A 20,484-nucleotide genomic window follows, 5' to 3' on the forward strand; every position below is an offset into this window, starting at 1 on the left:
TATAAGCAATAACATTTGATAAGATAGACCTTCAAAGACATATATTTTTGTGTGGGACTTTGAATAATGCTTTCATATGTATGATACAAAAGAAAAAAAAACTATTATAATTATTTTTGTTTGGAGCAAAGAAACCTTGACTGAATCCACTCTTCTTTATCTCTACTTCCACAATCCAAGTGTAGGTTCTTAATCTCTCTAATTCTGCCCTGTTATCCTTCAAATACAGATTATCTGTGCTGCTAAAGTGAGCATTTAAAAAATTGAATATAACCCTGTCAACACTATTCAAAATCATCATTTGCTGCTTTTCACAATGAAGATAAATTTAAAAGTCCTTAACATGATCTGTTTTCTCCCTTCATCTCTGTTTATTCTCATCATTTTTGCCTCACAGTTTATGTTTCAGAAACAAAAAAGAATATTTTTTTCACTTTGTTATATTTCACGTTCTACCCTAGAATGTTCTTTCCCAGTTCTCACCTACACCTTCCTTAGCACTGTCTGGGATTTTTCACCTCGAGGAATTCTTTCCTCTTTATTCTCCAGCTGGATGGAATGGCTCTCATCTCTGCTAATATAACCCAGTGTTTCCATATCCCAAAGCAGGTTATTGTATACATCTTGCTTATGTTATGTTTCCCGCTTTGGACTATGATTGCCAAGGTAAAGAAAGAGTATCAAGAATGAAATGCTTTAATTAGATGTCAAGTTGATTGTGTAACATGGTATCTGCATACCTTAAGATCAATTAAAGTTTTTCTATTTTGTAATTATACATATATAATGCATTCTGATTTCCACACCTGGTAGCAAAAATGGTTGTCAATGTTAGAGTGACTTATTATCATTCTGAAATGATCATAATGGAGAAAAGCTGCTTCCAGAAAAGATAATTTTTTAGCAGCATAGAGTTTGAGGGAGAAACTCTTATCTTGGAATTATAGTAGGATTGCTGAAAAAATAACTTCATCCTCAAAATCGATTGTGAACCCCAGATGTGAACAATATTTTAGGATAATTGACATAGCTAATAATAACTGTCATTTATTGAGGGCCTATTATATATCAAGCATCCTATATGTTATTTTATAATCTTTGCTTACTATAATACATATTTCAACCTTAAAAAGTATGAATCATAAATACTATTTCATATATGTTAGAGAATTACTCAAAACAGTGTAAAATTTTTTTAGAGAGATGGGGCTATAATCCCAGGCTTTTCCTGTGAAGTTATTTATATTATTGTCTCATTAATGGGTATAGCTTGGTATTGGTATTGATATTAGTTAAAGTATCATTAGTTTCTTTGGTTAAACATCATCAAAGGCTAATTTTAATGCTGTACTAATTATGTAAGCACAAAATGTATAATATTGAGAAATTTCTTCAGTTTTCAGAGTTATTTTGAATTAGAATATATAGACTTTACCATGGAACACAAAAGAACTTACATCAATAGTTGTTTTCTGCATTTTTTCCAAGGAATTTATATGATATTTGTTAGTTTTTAGGTTTTAGAAATTGTCTCTCCCTTCCTAATACATGAGGCATATGCCCAACATCAAAGAACGTATTTATAAATTATATTATTATAACAACATAATATCAGGTATTTGGGATGCACAGAAAGTATTTTCTAAATTTCAGAACTTTACTTTTTCAACATAGAATAGCATGATGTTTAAGCAATAAATACTATTGTCAAAAAAAACTTGAGATTGAAGTTTAGTCCCATCACCAGTGGCCAAATAAACATTGGAAAATTACTTGGGCAAAATATTCCTTTAAACTGAGAATTGATTAAACCCATTTATTGGTTGCAATGTCTTCAGTTTACATATGGGAAACCTCAAGTCAAATGACTTAAATGCTCACAAAATGCATTACTTAAAAAGCATACTGTCTAGAAGCATGCAAGTCCCCCACACACAGAAAAACACCATTGCTAAGTTCTGGACGTCTCAATGTGTAGTTTGGATTTGTCCTTAAACTATGTATTGTGAGATGGCTGTAGTAGCTCAATACATTCAGATAGAATTAACTCAAAGCAGACTGATTTTTTGTACTTCTTTGAAAACCAAGAAATAATTTTACAAAAGCTCCTCAGCAAATTGCTTCTTACCTTCTAGTGGCCAGAATTAGGTCACATACAGGTAATCTAATCACTGGCAAATGGAATGGGATATAGACTCATTAGAACCTATATCAGGAAACTCAGAATAGGATGAGCAGTCCCTGAACATTAGGATGTACAGAAAAGGATACATGGGAACGAAATATGTGTCCTATTGAGAAGAAAAGGTCAAGGGTAAATAAGGTATCTGTTGGGTAAGCAATCAATAGCACCTGCCACATTTTCCCCCTTGGTTATCAAATACCTCTTGAAATCCATCTTTCTTCTCCTGCATTCACTTTGGGAAAAAAATGCCTAAATAAAACATACTTTCTATCTACATTAATAGAGAAACCTAAAATTTCAACCATCTACTACATACAAAGGTACTTACAGAATCCGTAAGTGATATGCTGGCTTCTTTATTATATCTACAGGTAGTTCCTCATTGTATAAAGACCTGTGGTAAAATGAGAGGTTATCCCAAATCCAATATAAAGGTATAGGAAACAAACAGGGTAACTGCCATAAAAACTCATATTCAGAAGAGAGAATTTAAGCTAACACAATGGTCACTGGGTCACAGAACAATATCAAGTCCTGGGTAAAGTGAATACTGACTTCTCTAGAAATGGAATAAGTTCCTAGATAATCCTGGAATGTAATAGAATCAATTTACCTTGTCATAGTGCCCCACAGCTTCTTGCTCTGACTACTGAGAGGATTTATTTTTTTCCTGTTGGACAATACTGCTGTGCTCTAGGATTTCAGTGCCACTACCTATTGCAACCACTGTTGCTCCTGAAACTGGGTATTTCTGCTGCTTTGGCACTCTTTTCCAGAATCCATTCTTTGTTTTCTTATTTATAAACATAAGATGTGTATATGATTGAAAAGGGAATTTTAGGTCTCATACGTATACGCTGGATACAATAAATAATGAGAAATCTAGGATCTGACCATACTGGGAGGTATGCTATACTTCCTACCAGGATTCCTAATTTCACAGACAAAGGGAGAATATTCAAGTGCTGGGTAGCCAGAATAATGTATAGATGTACACAACATATACTTTTAGCATCTAAATAAAAGAATGCATTTATAATTCTGAGACCAGCGTTTTACATAATATAAATATATTCCATTGAAAAAATTCATGTAAGAGGAAGGATCCAAGATGGCCGAATAGGAACAGCTGCAGAGTGCAGTTTCCAGCAAGAACAATGCAGAGGGTGAGTGCCCACCACATTTCCAAATAAATATTCACTGCCCAAGACCAGGAAATTCCTGGGCCGAAAAGCTCCATGAGTTTTCAGCACAGAGGTTTCAGCAGGTGCCAGGTTGGCACACAGAAACTCACACAAATCTGGGTGGCCATTTCAACTGGTGCCTGGAATGCCTGGGAGACAGAGCCACCCATTCAACTGAAAGGGAGGGAGCAGAGACAGGGAGCCAGGTGATCTGGCTTGGTGGCTACCACCCCTACAAAACAAGCAATCTGAAACGCTCTGAATTGAGAGCGTCACATCAAGCACAGCTAGACCCAGGATGGTCCAGCTTACTGGGGTGAAGTGTGACCGCCACTACTGAGGCAGTTCACACAGCAGCTGGGCAGATCCTATGGCAGCTCGGCAACACCTCTGCTGACAGACTGTGACTAGACTGTTCTGTGTGGGGCAGGGCATCTATGACAAAAGGCAGCAGCATGACTGTACCTTATAAATAAAGCCAACCTTCCTAGGACAGAGCACCTGGGAAAAGAGGTGGTTATGAGTTCCACTGCAGTGGATGTCAAAGTACTTGCCCAACAGCTCTGCACAGATCAACAGAGCTCCCAGCACAGCACAGCACTTGAGCTCCTATAAGGGACAGACTGTCTTTTCAAGTAGCTCCCAGACCCTGGTATAACCAAAGAGATACCTCATAAAGGAGAGCTCAGGCTGACATCAGACAGGTACCCTTCTGGGATGAAGATAACAGAAGAAGAAACCAGCAGCAACTCTTACTGTTCTGCAGTCCCTGTGAGTGATCACCAGGCAAGCAGGGTCTGGAGTGGACCTCCAGCAGTACTGCAGAAGAGGGACCTGTTAGAAGGAAAAGCAAGAAACAGAAAGAAATAACTTCATCATCAACAAAAAGGACACCCACTTAGAGACCCCATCTGAAAGTCACCAACTACAAAGACCACAGGTAGATAAAGCCACTAAGATGGGAAAAAAGCAGCACAAAGAGGACGAAAACACCAAAAACCAGAAAGCCTCTCCTCCTCCAAAGGATCAAACTCTTCACCAGCTAGGGATCAAAGATGGATGGAGAATGAATCTGATTAATTGACAGAAACAGGCTTTAGAAGATGGATAATAACAAACTTCTCAGAGCTAAAAGAACAAATGGAGAGCAAAAATAAATAAATAAATAAAAAGCAGGAGTTGCAATTCTTGCATCTGTTAAAATAGATTTCAAAGCAACAAAGATATAGTGGTAAAAGGATCAATGCAACAATAAGAGCTAATGATCCTAACACCCAGATACATAAGACCCATAAAGAGATTTAGACTTAACGAGACAGAAAATTGATGAGGACAACCAGGACTTGAACTCAGATCCAGAACAAGTAAACTTAATAAATATTTATAGAGCTCTCCACTTTAAATTCACAAAATATACATTCTCCACTTTAAATACACAAAATACTGATTGGCCATTATTAATACCCATTTTTAGAATAAAGCAATATTCCTGTTCTCTCTCCCTCTTTTTCTTCTTTTTTCTTCCTATCCTTCACTCCTTTTTTCTCTTTCTTTCCTTCTTTCCTTTCTTAAAAAAAAAAACAAAACAAAAAACAGATCCTATTAAATAAACAGAACCCCTCAGAGCTGTCCAGTGCTACAACCCTATATCTGTCTTGAAAAAAAAAATGGCTGTTTAATTTATATTTTTAATAATTTTTTAAAAATCAAGTTTTGGTGAAAAAAATTAAAGAAAAATTATATTTAAAAAGAAAAAAAATGAACATGTGCTAACCCAATGCAAAAAAACTAAGAACCTAGAAAAAAAAAGGTTAGATGAGATGCTAACTAGAATAAACAGCTTAGAGAAGAACATAGACAATTTGATGGAGCTGAAAAACACTGCATGAGAACTTTGTGAAACATACACAAGTTTCAATAGCTGAATCGACCAAGCAGAAGAAAGGATATCAGAGATTTATTGAAGACCAACTCAGTGAAATAAAACGTAAGGCAAGAATAGAGAAAAAAGAGTGAAAAGAAATGAACAAAGCCTCCAAGAAATATGGGATTATGTGAAAAGACCTAATCTACATCTGAATGTGACAGAGCGAATGAATCCAAGCTGGAAAACACTCTTGAGGATATTATCCAGGAGAACTTCCCCAACCTAGCAAGCCAGGCCACCATTCAAGTCCACGAAATACAGAGAACACCACAAAGACATTCCTCAAGAAGAGCAACCCAAGGCACATAATCATCAGATTCACCACGGTTAAATTGAAGGAAAAAATGCTAAGGGCAGACAGAGAGAAAGGTCAGGTTACCCACAATGGGAAGTCCATCAGACTCACAGCAGATCTCTCTGCAGAAGCCATACAAGCCAGAAGAGAGTGGGGGCCAATATTCAACATCCTTAACGAAAAGAACTTTCAACCTAGAATTGCATATCCAGCCAAACTAAGCTATAAGCAAAAGAGAAAGAAAATTCTTTATGGACAAGCAACTGCTGAGATATTTCGTTACCACCAGGCCTACCCAACAAGGGCTCCTGAAGGAAGCACTAAATAAGGAAAGGAACAACAAGTACCAGCCACTCAAAAAATGTACCAAGTGGTAAAGATCATTGACCCAATGAAAAAAATGCATCAACTAATGGGCAAAACATCCAGATAGCATCAAAATGGCAGGATCCAATTCACACATAACAATGTTAACCTTAAATGTAAATGGGCTAAATGCCCCAATCAAAAGACGCAGACTGGCAAATTAGATAAAAGGCCAAGACCCATCAGTGTGCTGTATTCAGGAAACCCATCTCATGTGCAAGGACACACATAGGCTGAAAATAAAGGGATGGAGGAAGATTTATCACGCAAATGGAGAGCAAAAAAAAAAAAGCAGGACTTGCAATCCTAGTCTCTGATAAAATGGACTTTAAACCAACAAAGATCAAAGGAGACAAACTAGGGCATTACATAATGGTAAAAGAATCAATGCATCAAGACGAACTAACAATCCTAAATATATACGCACCCAACAGAGGACCACATGGGTACAGAAAGCAAGTTCTTAATGACTTACAAAGAGGCTTAGACTCCCACAAAATAAGAGTGGGAGTCTTTAACACTCCACTGTCAATATTAGATAGAACAATGAGACAAAAATTAACAAGGATATCCAGAACTTAAACTCAGATCCAGACCAAGCAGACTTAATAGACATCTACAGAAATCTCCACCCCAAATCCAAGGAATATATATTCTTCTCAGCACTGCTTTACACCTACTCTAAAATTGACCACATAATTGGAAGTAAATTACTCCTGAGCAAATGCAAAAGAATGGAAATCATAACAGTCTCTCAGACTACAGAGCAATCAAATTAGAACTCAGAATTAAGAAACTAACTCAGGACCACTGCACAGCTTCCTGGAAACTGAACAACTGGCTCCTGAATGTCGAATGGATAAACAATGAAATGAAGGCAGAAATAAAGATATTCTTTGAAACCAGTGAGAATGAAGACACAACATATCAGAATCTCTGGTACATATTTAAAGCAGTGTCTAGAGGGAAATTTATAGCAATAAATGCCCAAATGAGAATCGAGGAAAGATCTAAAATTAACACTCTGTCATCAAAATTGAAAGACCTAGAGGACATACATCTAAAAAAAAAAAAAAAAAAAAAAAATCAAAAGCTAGCAGAAGACAAGAAATAACCAAGATCAGAACAGAATTGAAGGAGATAGAGACACAAAAAAACCCTTCAAAAAAATCAATAAATCAAGGAGCTGGTTTTTTGAAAAGATTAACAAAATAGACAGAAACAATAAATGGGATATCACCACTGATTCCACAGAAATACAAACTACAATCAGAGATTACTACAAAGAACTCTATGCACAGTAAACTGGAAGAAATGGATAAATTCCTGGACATTTGCACCCTCCCAAGCCTAAACCAGGAAGAAATTGAAACATTGAATAGACCAATAACAAGGGCTGAAGTTCAGGCAGCAAATAATAGCCTACCAACCAAAAACAGTCCAGGTCCAGATGGATTCACAGCTGAATTCTACCAGACGTACAAAGAGGAGCTGGTACCATTTCTTCTGAAACTATTCCAAACAACACAAAAAGAGAGAATTCTTCCCAAATCATTTTATGAAACCAACATAATCCTGATACCAAAACCCAGCAGAGACTCAACAAAAAAAGAAAACCTCAGGCCAATATCCAGTGATGAACATAGATGCAAAAATCTTCAATAAAATACTGGCAAACCAATTGTAACAGCACATCAAAAAGGTTATCCATCACAATCAGTAGGCTTCATCCGGGTATGCAAGGCTGGTTCAACATATGCAAGTCTATAAACATAATTCACCTCATAAACAGAACCAAACACAAAAAGCCACGATTATCTCAATAGATGCTGAGAAGACCTTCAACAAAATTCAACAGCCTTTATGTTGAAAACTCTCAATAAACTAGATATCGAAGGAGCATCTCAAAACAATAAAAGCTATTTATGACAAATCTACAGCCAATATTATGCTGAATGGGCAAAAACAGTAAGCATTCCCTTTGAAATCCTGCAGTAGACAAGGATGACCAGTCTCACCACTCCTATTCAATACAGTACTGGAAGTTCGAGCCACAGCAATTAGACAAGAAAAAAAAATAAATAAATGGTATTCAGTTAGGGAAAGAGGAAGTCAAATTGTCTCTATTTGCAGAGGACATGATTGTATATTTTGAAGACCCTATCATCTAAGCCCCAAATCTCCTTAAACTGATAAGCAACTTCAGCAAAGTCTCAGGACAAAAAAATCAACTTGAAGAAATCACAAGCATTTCTATACACCAATAACAGACTAACAGAGAGGCAAATCATGAGCAAACTCCCATTCACAGTTGCTACAAAGAGAATACAATACCTAGGAATACAACTAACAAAGGATGTAAAGGACCTCTTCAAGGAGAACTACAGACCACTGCTTAAGGGAATAAGAGAGAAAATGAACAGATGCAGAAACATTCCATGCTCATGGTTAGGAGGAATCAATATCGTGAAAATGGCCATCCTGCTGAAAGTAATTTATAGGTTCAATGCTATCCCCATCAAGTTGTGAATGACCTTCCTCACAGAACTGGAAAAAAAGCACATTAAACTTCATATCGAACCAAAAGAGAGCTCGCATAGCCAAGAGACTCCTAAGCAAAAAAACAAAGCAGGAGGCATCACAGTACCTGATTTCAAACTATACTACAAGTCTACAGTAATCAAAACAGCATGGTAGTGATACCAAAACATAGATACAGACCAATGAAATAGAGCAGTGGCCCTGGGGGCAATGCCACACATCTATAACCATCTGATCTTTGACAAACATGACAAAAACATGCAATGGGGAAATAATTCCCTGTTTAATAAATGGTGTTGAATAAACTGACTAGAAGTGTGCAGAAAGAAGAAACTGGACCCCTTCCTGACACCTTACGCTAAAATTAATCCAGATGGATCAAAGACTTAAACATAAGACCTAACACCATAAAAACTTTGGGAGAAAACCTAGGCAAAACCATTCAGGACATAGGCATAGGCTAGGACTTCATGACTAAAACACCAAAAGCATTGGCAACAAAAAGCAAAATAGACAAATGGGATGTAATTAAACTCCAGAGCTTCTGTGCAGCAAAAGAAACAATCATTAGAGTGAACTGACAACCAACAGAATGGGAAAAAATTTTTGCAATCCACCCATCTGACAATATCCAGAATCTACAAAGCACTAAAATAGATTGACAAGAAAAAGACAAACAAACCCATCCAAAGTGGGCAAAGGATATAACCAGACATTTTTTCAAAAGAAGACATATATGAGGCCAGCAAATGTGAAAAAAATGCTCATCATGTCTGATTATTAGAGAATTGCAAATCAAAACCACATTGAGATACCACCTCATGCCAATTAGAATGGCTATCATTAAAAAATCTGGAGACAACAGATGCTGGAGAAGATATGGAGAAATAGGAACACTTTTCACTGTTGGTGGGAGTGTAAACTAGTTGAACCATTGTGGAAGACAGTGTAGTGTGGTGCTTCCTCAAGGACCTAGAAATAGAAATTCCAGTTGACCCAGCAATCTCATTACTGGGTGTATACCCAAAGGATTATAAATAATTCTATTATAAGGGGACATGCACATGTATGTCTATAGTGGTACTGTTTACAATAGCAAAGACCTGGAATCAACCCAAATGCCCATCGACAATAGACTGGACAAGGAAACCGTGGCACATATATAGCATGGAATACTATGCAACCATACAAAACGATGAGTTTATGTCCTTTCTAGGGACATAGATGAATTTGGAAACCATCATTTTCAGCAAACTGACTCAAGAACAGAAAATCAAACACTGCATGTTCTCACTGATAGGCAGGTGATGAACAAGGAGAACACATGGACACAGGGAGGGGAGCATCACACACTGGAGCCTGTTGGGGGTGCAAGGGAGGGACTGCTAGGGAGTAGGGAGGTTGGGGAGGGATAACATATGGAGAAAAAACAGATGTAGGTGATGGAGCGATGGAGGCAGCAAACCACATTGCCATGTGTGTACCTATGCAACAATCCTGCATGATCTGCACATGTATCCCAGAACCTGAAGCACAAAAAAAAAAAAAAAAACCATGTGAATTTTTTGTACATGGCTTCAGAAAATATGACAGTGTAGAATTTATGGCTTTAAATGATCTGTGCAAGATTCACAGGATGAAAACTATGAGACATAGCTTCTGTACCAGTTTTAACAAAATATCCTATAAAACTCATGTATTGAGCCTTATGAGAAATGGATCCACCAAATATTTAATATTACATGCTCTCTATTGACTTTTTTACTTCTGTAATGTCAACGTTAAAATGCATTATGTTATTTTTAATTGCCTTCATTAGTACATTACAAGGTTTAATACAACCCTCAATAAGCAACACTAAGCCATCCAGTTAGAGTCACCACTCCACAATGGAAATCAAGAGAGTGGCTTACTTGGTTTAAAAGTCAAGAAAATTATGCATTATTTAAATACTTTAAGGGCATTTTTTATTATTCCACCTTTTCTTTCATTAGTCCTATGTGCTAAATGCAATTTATGTTTTTGTTTATTTAACCCAAAAATGATTAGGAAGAAGTAAATCAGGTAAAATATATGGTATTCATTTTACACTAAATACATAATATTTTTTCTTATTTTCTAAATAAAATTTTCAGCCCTACTACCTAATAAACATGTATAAGAAGTATTCTTATTATACTGATGACTATTTGTTGACTTTTTTATTACTAGCTTTTCTGTATTTTACAAAGTTAAATGGATAGAAAAATGGCTATTTGGTCACTTTCGTTTTATTAAAATATCAATAAAGAAAGAAAAATTTCCATCAGACTCTTGATATTACTTATTATATTACAGCATGAAGAAAAGTTTTCTTGTCATTTTGCTTTTGTTTTTCCAAGTTTTTTTTTTATTTTTTGAGACAGAGTTTTGCTGTTGTTACCCAGACTGGAGTGCAATGGCACAATCTCGGCTCACCACAACCTCCACCTTCTAGGGTCAAGCAATTCGCCTACCACAGCCTCCCAAGTAGCTGGGACTACAGGTTCGCACCACAATGCCCAGCTAATTTTTGTATTTTTAGTAGAGATGGGGTTTCACCTCATTCACCAGGATGGTCTTGATCTTTTGACCTCGTGGTCCACCCGCCTTGGCCTCCCAGAGTGCTGGGATTATAGGCGTGAGCCATTTTATTTATATATTCTATAAAAGATTTTTTTTTCTTTTAACCGTATATCAATATACTATGTTGGGGTTTTAATGTGATGCCTTACTTATATTTAGGGCTTCAAATAAGGCAAAGTTGATTTTTATTTTTTGATGCACAAATTTTACTCATGTGAACTATTCCAATAATAATGTTAAAACTAAGCATAAGTGAATCAAATTAAAATGAATGTATTATACAAATCCAATTAGAATATTCTAGCTTCTGAGTAATTGTGTGTCATTGAAACTGTTCAAGAATTATAAGTGTCTAAAATTTCAGTGACAGCTCAGTAGTTAAGTGCTTATTCGAACATAATATGGGTTAGTTAGTAATTAATTAATCATTTAATTTAAAATGAGAGAGATCTCATTGTTGCATACATACATGCATAAGTCTCAGTTACAATTTAATCAAAATAAAATCTACCACTAAATGGATGTCCAAAGTCTTTAGGACATGATTATGCAATAATAGATATCAAGAGTTTGGCATAGAACTAACAATCAATCAAGAGGTCATTTCTTAGACATCTAATTTTTACCAGTTTGTATCCACTAGCCTATTAGACTTTTATGTCATGTGAAAGAAGACAGTCTCTAATTTTAATTACTGTGCACTCATAGATCTATTGTGAAATACACTGGGGTGAAGTAGATTATGGGCTTTATCCTTTTGGCAGGATGACAGATGTGGTGCTTTGAGAGTTATTCACACTGAAATATAAGAAACACATTAGTTTTCCTGTCATTATGAGTTCACAAAAAAACAAAAGAAATGTATAAAACTATGAACAAATACCATGCAGACATACACACAGACACACACAGATGCACACACAGATGAATAATAGTACACACACACACACACACACATATATATATATATATATATGTATATGTATATGTAAAGTAAAAACAGGAGATGAAATGGGAGAAAAACTTGATTTTTTGTGGGACAGATGGCAATGGCAATAAATCTCTGGAATTCGGAGAGTAGGAGTTGAGCCTCATCTCCTTGGATCAAGAAACGTAGAAACTGAACTTGAAAATTTAGCATCAAGCTAAGAAGCTCAAAGGATATTAAATTGGCTCTAGCTTGGTAATAGCCCTTGGATTCAGATGATAGGAAATTAATGAAATGATATCAAATTGAGGACCCCAGGTTCTCAAAACTTAAGTTCAAATATATATGGGTTCACTGTCAAATATAGCTAAACACAGGAAAGCAAGCCACCACAAAAGAGTTATTAGAAATAACAAACAGGTTCAGACACTTACATACATTAAATCTGGAATAATTCAATAAAAATATGAAATACCAACGAAGGTTTATTCATGTTGTTGCAAATGGCAGGATCTCTTTCTTGTTCAAGGCTAAATAATATTTCATTGTATATGTAAGCATATATCTATAATAATTTATTCATTCACTAATGGACACTTAGATTGTCTCTATATCTCAACTATTATCAATAATACTGCATTGAGCATGGGAGTGCAGATATCTATGTAAAGTGGTGATTTCATTTCCCTTAGGTTTATATAAACAGAAGAGGCATTGCTAAATCATATGGTAGTTCTATTTTTAATTTCTTTAGAAAACTCCATACTGTTTTCCACTTTAACTGCCCCAGTCTGCATTCTCACCAAGAGGGTACAGAAGTTTTCTCTTTTCTACATCCTTGCCAATAATTATCTTTTTTTATAAATCATAGGCAATGCAAGAAATGTGAGGTCATAGCTCACTCATTGTGGCTTTGATTTACATATTCCTGATGACTACTGAGGTTGAACTTTTTTTCTTTCATATACTTGAAAAAAATGTTTTCCTTTACTGGAGAGAAGGGGTATGTTATGGTCAAAGGAAACTATCAGGCAAAAGGCAGAATGCTCAATGGAAATTCGATGAGCCAAAAGAAATTGGGTGCCTGTATTCAGCATTCTTAAAGAAAATGAATTCCAACTGAAAACTTTATATCCTGTCAACTAAGCTTCATAAAAACAGTGGAAATAACATTTTTTTTCAGATAAACAGGTGCTAAGAGAATTTATTACCACCTGACTTGCCTTCCAAGAGGTTCTTAAGGTAGTGCTAACCATGAAAACAAGAGACCTTACTGGCCATCACAACAACAGACTTAATTGCATAAACCATTGACTTTATAAAGCAACCACACTGTCAAGTCTGCATAACAACCAGCTAACGATAAAATGACAGGGTTAACTCTACACATATCAACATTAACACTGAACATAAATGGGCTAAACACCTCATTTTAAAAGCACAGAGTGGCAAGGTGGATAAAGAAGCAAGATCCAACTCTGTGCTATTCTTAAGAGAATCATCTCACATCCAATGATATCCATAGTTTCAAAGTGTAGGGATGGAGAAAAATCTACCAAATGAATAGAAGCAAACAGGGCAGGGTTTGCTATTCTAATTTCAGACAAAAGAGGCATTAAACCAACAACAATCGAAAGTGACAAAGAAGGGCATTAGATGATGATGAAGTGTTTGATTTAAAAGAAGGCTAAACTATCGTTATATGCACCCAACACAGGCACACCCAGATTCATAAAACAAGTTCTTAGAAACCTACAAAGAGACTTAGATAACCAAACAATAATAATGGAAGACTTCAGTATCCCACTGACATTGTAAGACATATCATTGTGGCAGAAATCTAACAAAGATATCTGGGACCTGAACTAGATACTTGACAAAATGGACATAACAGACATCTACAGAACACTCCATCCAACAGCAAAGAGTCTATATTCTCATCTTCACATAGCACATACTATAAAATCAACCACATGATCAGTCATAAAACAATTCTTAACAACAACAAAAAAGAAACACACTGAAATACCTACCACACTCTTGAATTACAGCCCAATACAAATAGAAATCAGTAATAAGAAGAGCTCTCAGAACCATAGAATTACATGGAAATGAAACAACTTTTTTATGAGTGACTTTGGGGTAAATAATGAAATTAAGGCAGGAATCAAGTAATTATTTGAAACGAGTAGAAGAAAAGATATAGTAGAATCTCTGGAACACAGCTAAAGCAATTTTAAGAGAAAAACCTGTAGTAGAACATGCCCACATCAAAAGCTAGAAAGATCTCAAATTAACAACATAGCATCACAGTAGAAGAACTAGAAAAACAAGAGCAAGCAAACCTCAAAACTAACAGAAGCAAATAAATACCCAGAATTATAGTTGAACTGAATGAAATTGAGATGTGAAAAACAATACAAAAGTTCAATGAAAAAATTGATTATTTTTTAAAGAATAAATATGATTGATAGACTGCTATCTAGACTAATAAAGAAAAAGAGAGAAGATCCAGATAAACACAGTCAGAAATGAAATGATAAAACAACATTACCATTTACCCTGCAAAAATACAGAAAAAAACCTTCAGTGACTATAACAATCACCTCTATGCACACCAACTAGAAAACCTAGAAAAATACTGAACTTTATCCAAAGCCTTTTCTGCACCTATTGAGATGACTGTTTGGTTTGCATTTGTAGTTCTGTCTTTGTGATGATTCATGTTTATTTACTCATGTATGTTCAAACAACCTTGCATCACAGGGATAAAGCTTACTAGATTATGGTGAATTTTTAAAAGCAAGTGGCTAAGTTTCTATAAACATTCCACCTCCCAAGATTGAACTACAAAGAAATTGAAACCTTGAATAGACCAGCAACAAGTTGCAAAATTAAATCCAGGGTCAGAGGAATATACAGCCAAAATGTACCAGATGTATAAGAACTTCTGGTATTAATTCTACTGAAACTATTCCAAAAAATTGAGAGACCCTTCCCTACCTTATTCAAGAAGTTTAGCACATTCTGTCAGACAGAACAAAAAAAGGACAAACTTCAGGCCAATATCCCTGATAAACATACCTTCAGAAATCCACTACAAAATACTAGCAACAAAATTCAGCAGGGCATCAAAAAGTTACTTCACCACAATAACATGTATGCCAGACTCCTGTAACATATGATATACCTATATAACAGACCAGCACATGTATCTTCTGAAACTAAAATAAAAGTTAGAAAGAAAAATTTAAAAATAAATAAAAATACAAAATAAACATTACAGCTGTTTGAAAATATAAAATAAAATTTATTATTTGTCTATCTGTGTATCTATCTATATCTATCAAATAGAATTTTGGAGCTGTAAAGTACAATAGCTAAATAAGAAATTGAAAAAATAATTAGAGGAAGTTAGTAGCAGATTTGATCAGAAAGAAGACAGAATCTTTGAACTTGAAGGTAAGAACACTGAAATTATCTAATCTGAAGAGTAGGAAGAAAAAAGAATGAAAACAGTGAAAATGACCTAAAGGAGCTGTTGGCCAACATCATTGGACCAATATATACATTGTGAAGTTCCAAACAAAGAAGACAGAAAAGAGCAAAAAAAAAAATTTTGTAAAAATATTTATGACCAAAATTTTCCCCAAGATTGAGAAAAGACAAGAATTTACACATCCAAGAAGTTAAAAAATCTTCAAGTAGGATAAACTCAAAGAGATTCATACACAAATATATTATAGTCAAATTGTAGGAAAGTAAAGATAAAATCTTGAAAGCATTAGGAGAGAAGTGTCTCCTCATATACTAGAGATCCTCAAAAAAGACTGACAGCTTACTTGTAAAAAAAGTCTATGGGGACCAGAAGTCAGTAGAATAACATTTCTAAGGAAAGAAAAAAAAAATGTAAACTTAGAGTTATATATTAGCAAAACTATACACAAAAGAATGAAGGAGAAATTAAGATATTTCTAGGTAAACTAAAGCTAAGGCAGCCTAGAAATAAAGCCTCACATCTATTATCAATTAATTTTTTAGAAAGGTGCCAAGACATGTCAATGGAGAATGACATGAGTAGTCTCTCATGTCAATGAATAGTCTCTTAAACATATGGTGCTGAGAAAATTGGATAGCCGCAGGCAAATAAATCAAGTTGGATCCTTCTTTGCACCATATACAATAATTAACTCAAAATAACTGAAGACCTACAATAAAGAACTTAAACTGTAAAACTCTTAGAAGAAAATACAATGGAAAATTTTAATGACCTTGGATTTGGCAATGAATTTTAACATTTATACAATTATGTATATGACATCAAAAACATAGATCACAAAAGAAAAAAATAGATAAGTTGGATTTCATTAATGTAAAAACTTTTGGGTATCAAAGAACATTATGAAGAGTGAAAACAACTCACAGAATGGGATAAAATATGTGCAAATCATATATCTGATAAGGAATTAAATGTGTAAATATTCTTATACTTGTTACCTACATTTAAAAAAATAAAAATAGAGAAGGTACAACTAAATATTATTAGAAATGAAAAACAGGACACATGCACAGACCAGCATAGACTAAAAGAGAATGATATTGTGACCATGAATTTTAAAACTTGCATAACATTGAAATGTTTCCAGAAAGATAAAACTAATCTAAATTGAGTAAAAAAATCAGAAAGCTCAGGTTGTTACATAACTATTAAAATATTAAATAAACAATAAAGAGTCAATTCTCAGTCTCCAGAAAGACACTTAGATGTTTTCCTAGAACAGTTCTATTTAACTTTCAAGAATGAATTATTCCCAAGCTGGAAGCTCTTATGGACAACAAAGAATGTAAACCTGTCAACTTATTTAGTAATATCAGTAAATTTCTGATACTAAATCAGCAAGGACAACCAGAGAAAAAAGCTTTTAGTTTTTGTCAAGTATATCTACTTTACTGATAGCCTTCATGATGAAATACGGAAACATTCCCTCTTAAATGAGATGCAAATTAATGAGGCCAATTGTCCTCTGTTCTAGTATACATTTTACCAGATATCCAAGGAAGTTAGGATTTTAAAAATGAGTAATTTGGAAAAGAAGAACCTAAAATATTATTTTACAGAAGACGTTGCTATGTAGAAAACTAAAAATAATTTACAAATGTTTTTAAATAATATGGAAGCTTTATTCAGTGGCTAGATAGATCAATGTACAAAAACTAAATTTCATTTCTATATGTCAAAAATGTTCCAAATATTAATATAAATACCATTTTCAAAAACAAAAAGCACTTTCAAGATGTAATATATGTGTATATATGTATATATATTTATATATATAAATTTATTATAAGACTTTTAGAGATCTAAATAATTAAAAAGATAAGTCAGCCTTGTGTGTAGGGAGATTCAATACCTTAGGATGTCATTTCTCACCAAATTAGTTATAGATACAGTGCAATTCCAATAAATTGCCCCAAACAATTTTTGAAGAATTTTACAAGTGAATATGTGAAAGACAAATGTTCCAAAAGTAGTCAAAAAAACTCCCAAAAAATAAAAGGATTAAGTGTGTGGCATACCTGACTTAAAAGATTCAGTCTTATCTTACAGCAATAATAAGCCAGTTTGTGGTAGTTCAGGTACATAGAAACTGACCAAGAAAACAAGATCTGGAATCCAAAATCCAACATGCTTATAAATAGAACTGTGATATATGTTAAAGTTTGCTGACCATTGGGGAAAGAAGGGCTATTTATTCAATAAAAAGTAGTGAGACAACTGGATATTCATATTGGAGGGAAAACTGAAAGGAATACTGTGCTAATTTATATTGCTGCATGAAACATTACCTAAAATTAGCAAAATGCAACAACATAAAGTTGTTATCTCACAGTTTCCATAGGAAAGAAGTCTGAGCATGAATATCTGGCTTTTCTTTTCAAGGTGAAATCAAAGCATTGGCCAGGGCATTGGCCAGCGATATGATCTCATTTGAAACTGTAGGGCTTATTCCAAGCTCACTTGTTGGCAGAATTCAATTATTGTGGTTGTAGGACTTAGTCCGTCAGCTCCTAAAGTTTACCCACTGCTCCATGCTTTCCACAGCATGGCAGAATGTATCTTCAATGCCAACAGGAGAGCCACTTTTCTGATTTTTTGTTAGCTTGTTTTTGTATCTCTCACTTCTAGACCTTCTTTTAAAGGGAATCCCCTGAATTAGGGTCACTCAGGATAATCTCCCTTTTGATGAACTTAAAGTTAACTCATTAGAGACCTTAATTGCACATTTGTAATATTCCTTCACCATTTTCATATAATATAACCTAATCATAGGATTGATAATCCATCATCTTCACAGATCTTCCCCACACTGAAAGGGAGTGTATCACACAGGTTATCTACACCAGGGGAGTAGAATATTGGAAGACATCTCAGAATTCTGCCTGCCACACATTCCTACTTTGCAGTTTCCATAAAAGTCAGTTCACAAAAGTGAAAAGATATGGAGAAACATCTTTATGAGCTTGGGTTATTAATTTTTACCAGAATAGACTTGCCTATCTACTCATAAAACAGTAGATAGGCAAGTCCTACTCTGGTAAAATTAGTGACTTTTTCTTATCAAATAATTTAACAGAGAGTTTTTCTTTTTTAAAGAAAAAAAATAAAGCTGTGAACTTGAAGCTATTGCAACACATTTAATGTAATGGATTAGTAATCATAATATAGAAAGCTGATCTCAACTAGTGAGCCAAGTCCAATGGTGTACTATGAGTGAGCCACAAGTAGATATTGATTTTAGCTCTGTCTATGGAAGAGAGGTCCTGGGCAAAAAATAAAAATAAAATTTCCATTACAAGCAGCGTCATCCGTTCACCTTTGTGTCTTACAAATATCATTGCTTTCGAAGTGTGCTATAATGGAATGTTTTCAGAATCACCAATATAAAGAATTTTGCAAACAATAACAAGTAGACAAATAGTCCAAGGGAAAAAAATGCCAAAACACAAATAATTGTGTCACAGAAAAGGAAATATAAATGATATATAAACATATAAAAAGATATGCAACTCAGTAATAAGGAAAACGCAAAAAAAAAAAAAACACTTTTTACACTCACTAGAGTGGTAGGAATAAATACATTCAATGCACACAATTGTGAACATTTGAATTGGTAAAACAATTTAAAAACCATATGGTACTAGGTTATACAACGAACTTTTGCTGTTATTACCTAGCAAGTATATTGCCTAGAGATATACTTGAAAATGTGAACCAAAAGATATTTGATATTGCTCCTGACCATGTTACTTATAGTACCCCAAAAAACAAAAAGAAATGGGAAACAATCTAAATATGTATTGGCAGGTAATTATTAATGGAAATTATATTTAAATATAAATAAATAAATGTGTTTTTAAAATTATGATCATGTTAAAATGTATAATTCAAAGTTTTTATACACATGCTATATTTAAACTTGGCCAAAAAAGGTAAATATTAAAATATTTTATAAAACAAGTAATAAGTGTAGCCAAAAATTGTTTTTATTGCATACCAAAAAAAGTCAGGTTATTAAATCCTTTATTTTTAATTATTTTTATAACAACAAAGTAGCAAATAGTTATAAATATTACTAAGGAAATATCTTCTGTATTTATTCTCTCATAATATGGTAACCTCAGACATTAATTTTATCAGGTGATGAATAATACTTTATTATAAATTATTTTTTGCTCAAAGCACGATTATATATAGGACATTATGTAATTTTTTTCTGTACTCATTATCAATTACAGTTTTTAAAATATTATAGCTATTTTAACATTACAATTTAATTAAATCTGAATTTTTGCATAGGTATATAAACAATGTGTGAATGCATTAGTATATTTTAGTAAAATATAATGCTGAATTATATACCATGGTATAGTGTGCCTCTCAAATTATTGTCCTTCCAGTTTTGCCACTCATTTTAGTATACTTGAGGAATCCTCTCATCAAAGGATACATAAAAATAAACTTGATACCATTCTGGCAATCTAGATTCAACAAATTTTAGCTCTAACAAATTTTAAGCTTTACTACTTAATGGAAATAGCGCACTCTGTTTCTGTATATAACTTTATAAAATATATATGCAAATGTGTGGAAAGAGGAAAACCACTCTCCACCTACATATACTTTTTATAAAGTCTTCTAAAAATAGATTTGCTTTAATCATTCTTCAAATATGAGTATTCTATAAACGGAAACCAAGAAATTTCATTGAAAGTGTAATGCAGAAAATACAATACAGCAAGTTAAATCATGTACTGATATAATGATTGAACTTTAAGAATATTTTAACATGACTTGCTGCCATGCTAGGAAATTATATATATTTATATATAATTAGACTGCTTGTATATGTGTGTATATGTGTGCAGCAAAAGACTGTTCATTTTTAATGTTTT

General features: G+C 34.0%; 1 protein-coding gene across 11 annotated transcripts in view; it reads left to right on the forward strand.

Annotated features, from left to right (window-relative positions):
• The window catches only part of CSMD3 (CUB and Sushi multiple domains 3), a 1,279,316-nt gene that overhangs the window by 588,952 nt on the left and 669,880 nt on the right, over nucleotides 1–20,484 (forward strand). The window lies entirely within an intron of this gene.

Source organism: Callithrix jacchus, chromosome 16 (genome assembly GCF_049354715.1).
Source record: "Callithrix jacchus isolate 240 chromosome 16, calJac240_pri, whole genome shotgun sequence".
Lineage (NCBI taxonomy): Eukaryota > Metazoa > Chordata > Mammalia > Primates > Cebidae > Callithrix > Callithrix jacchus.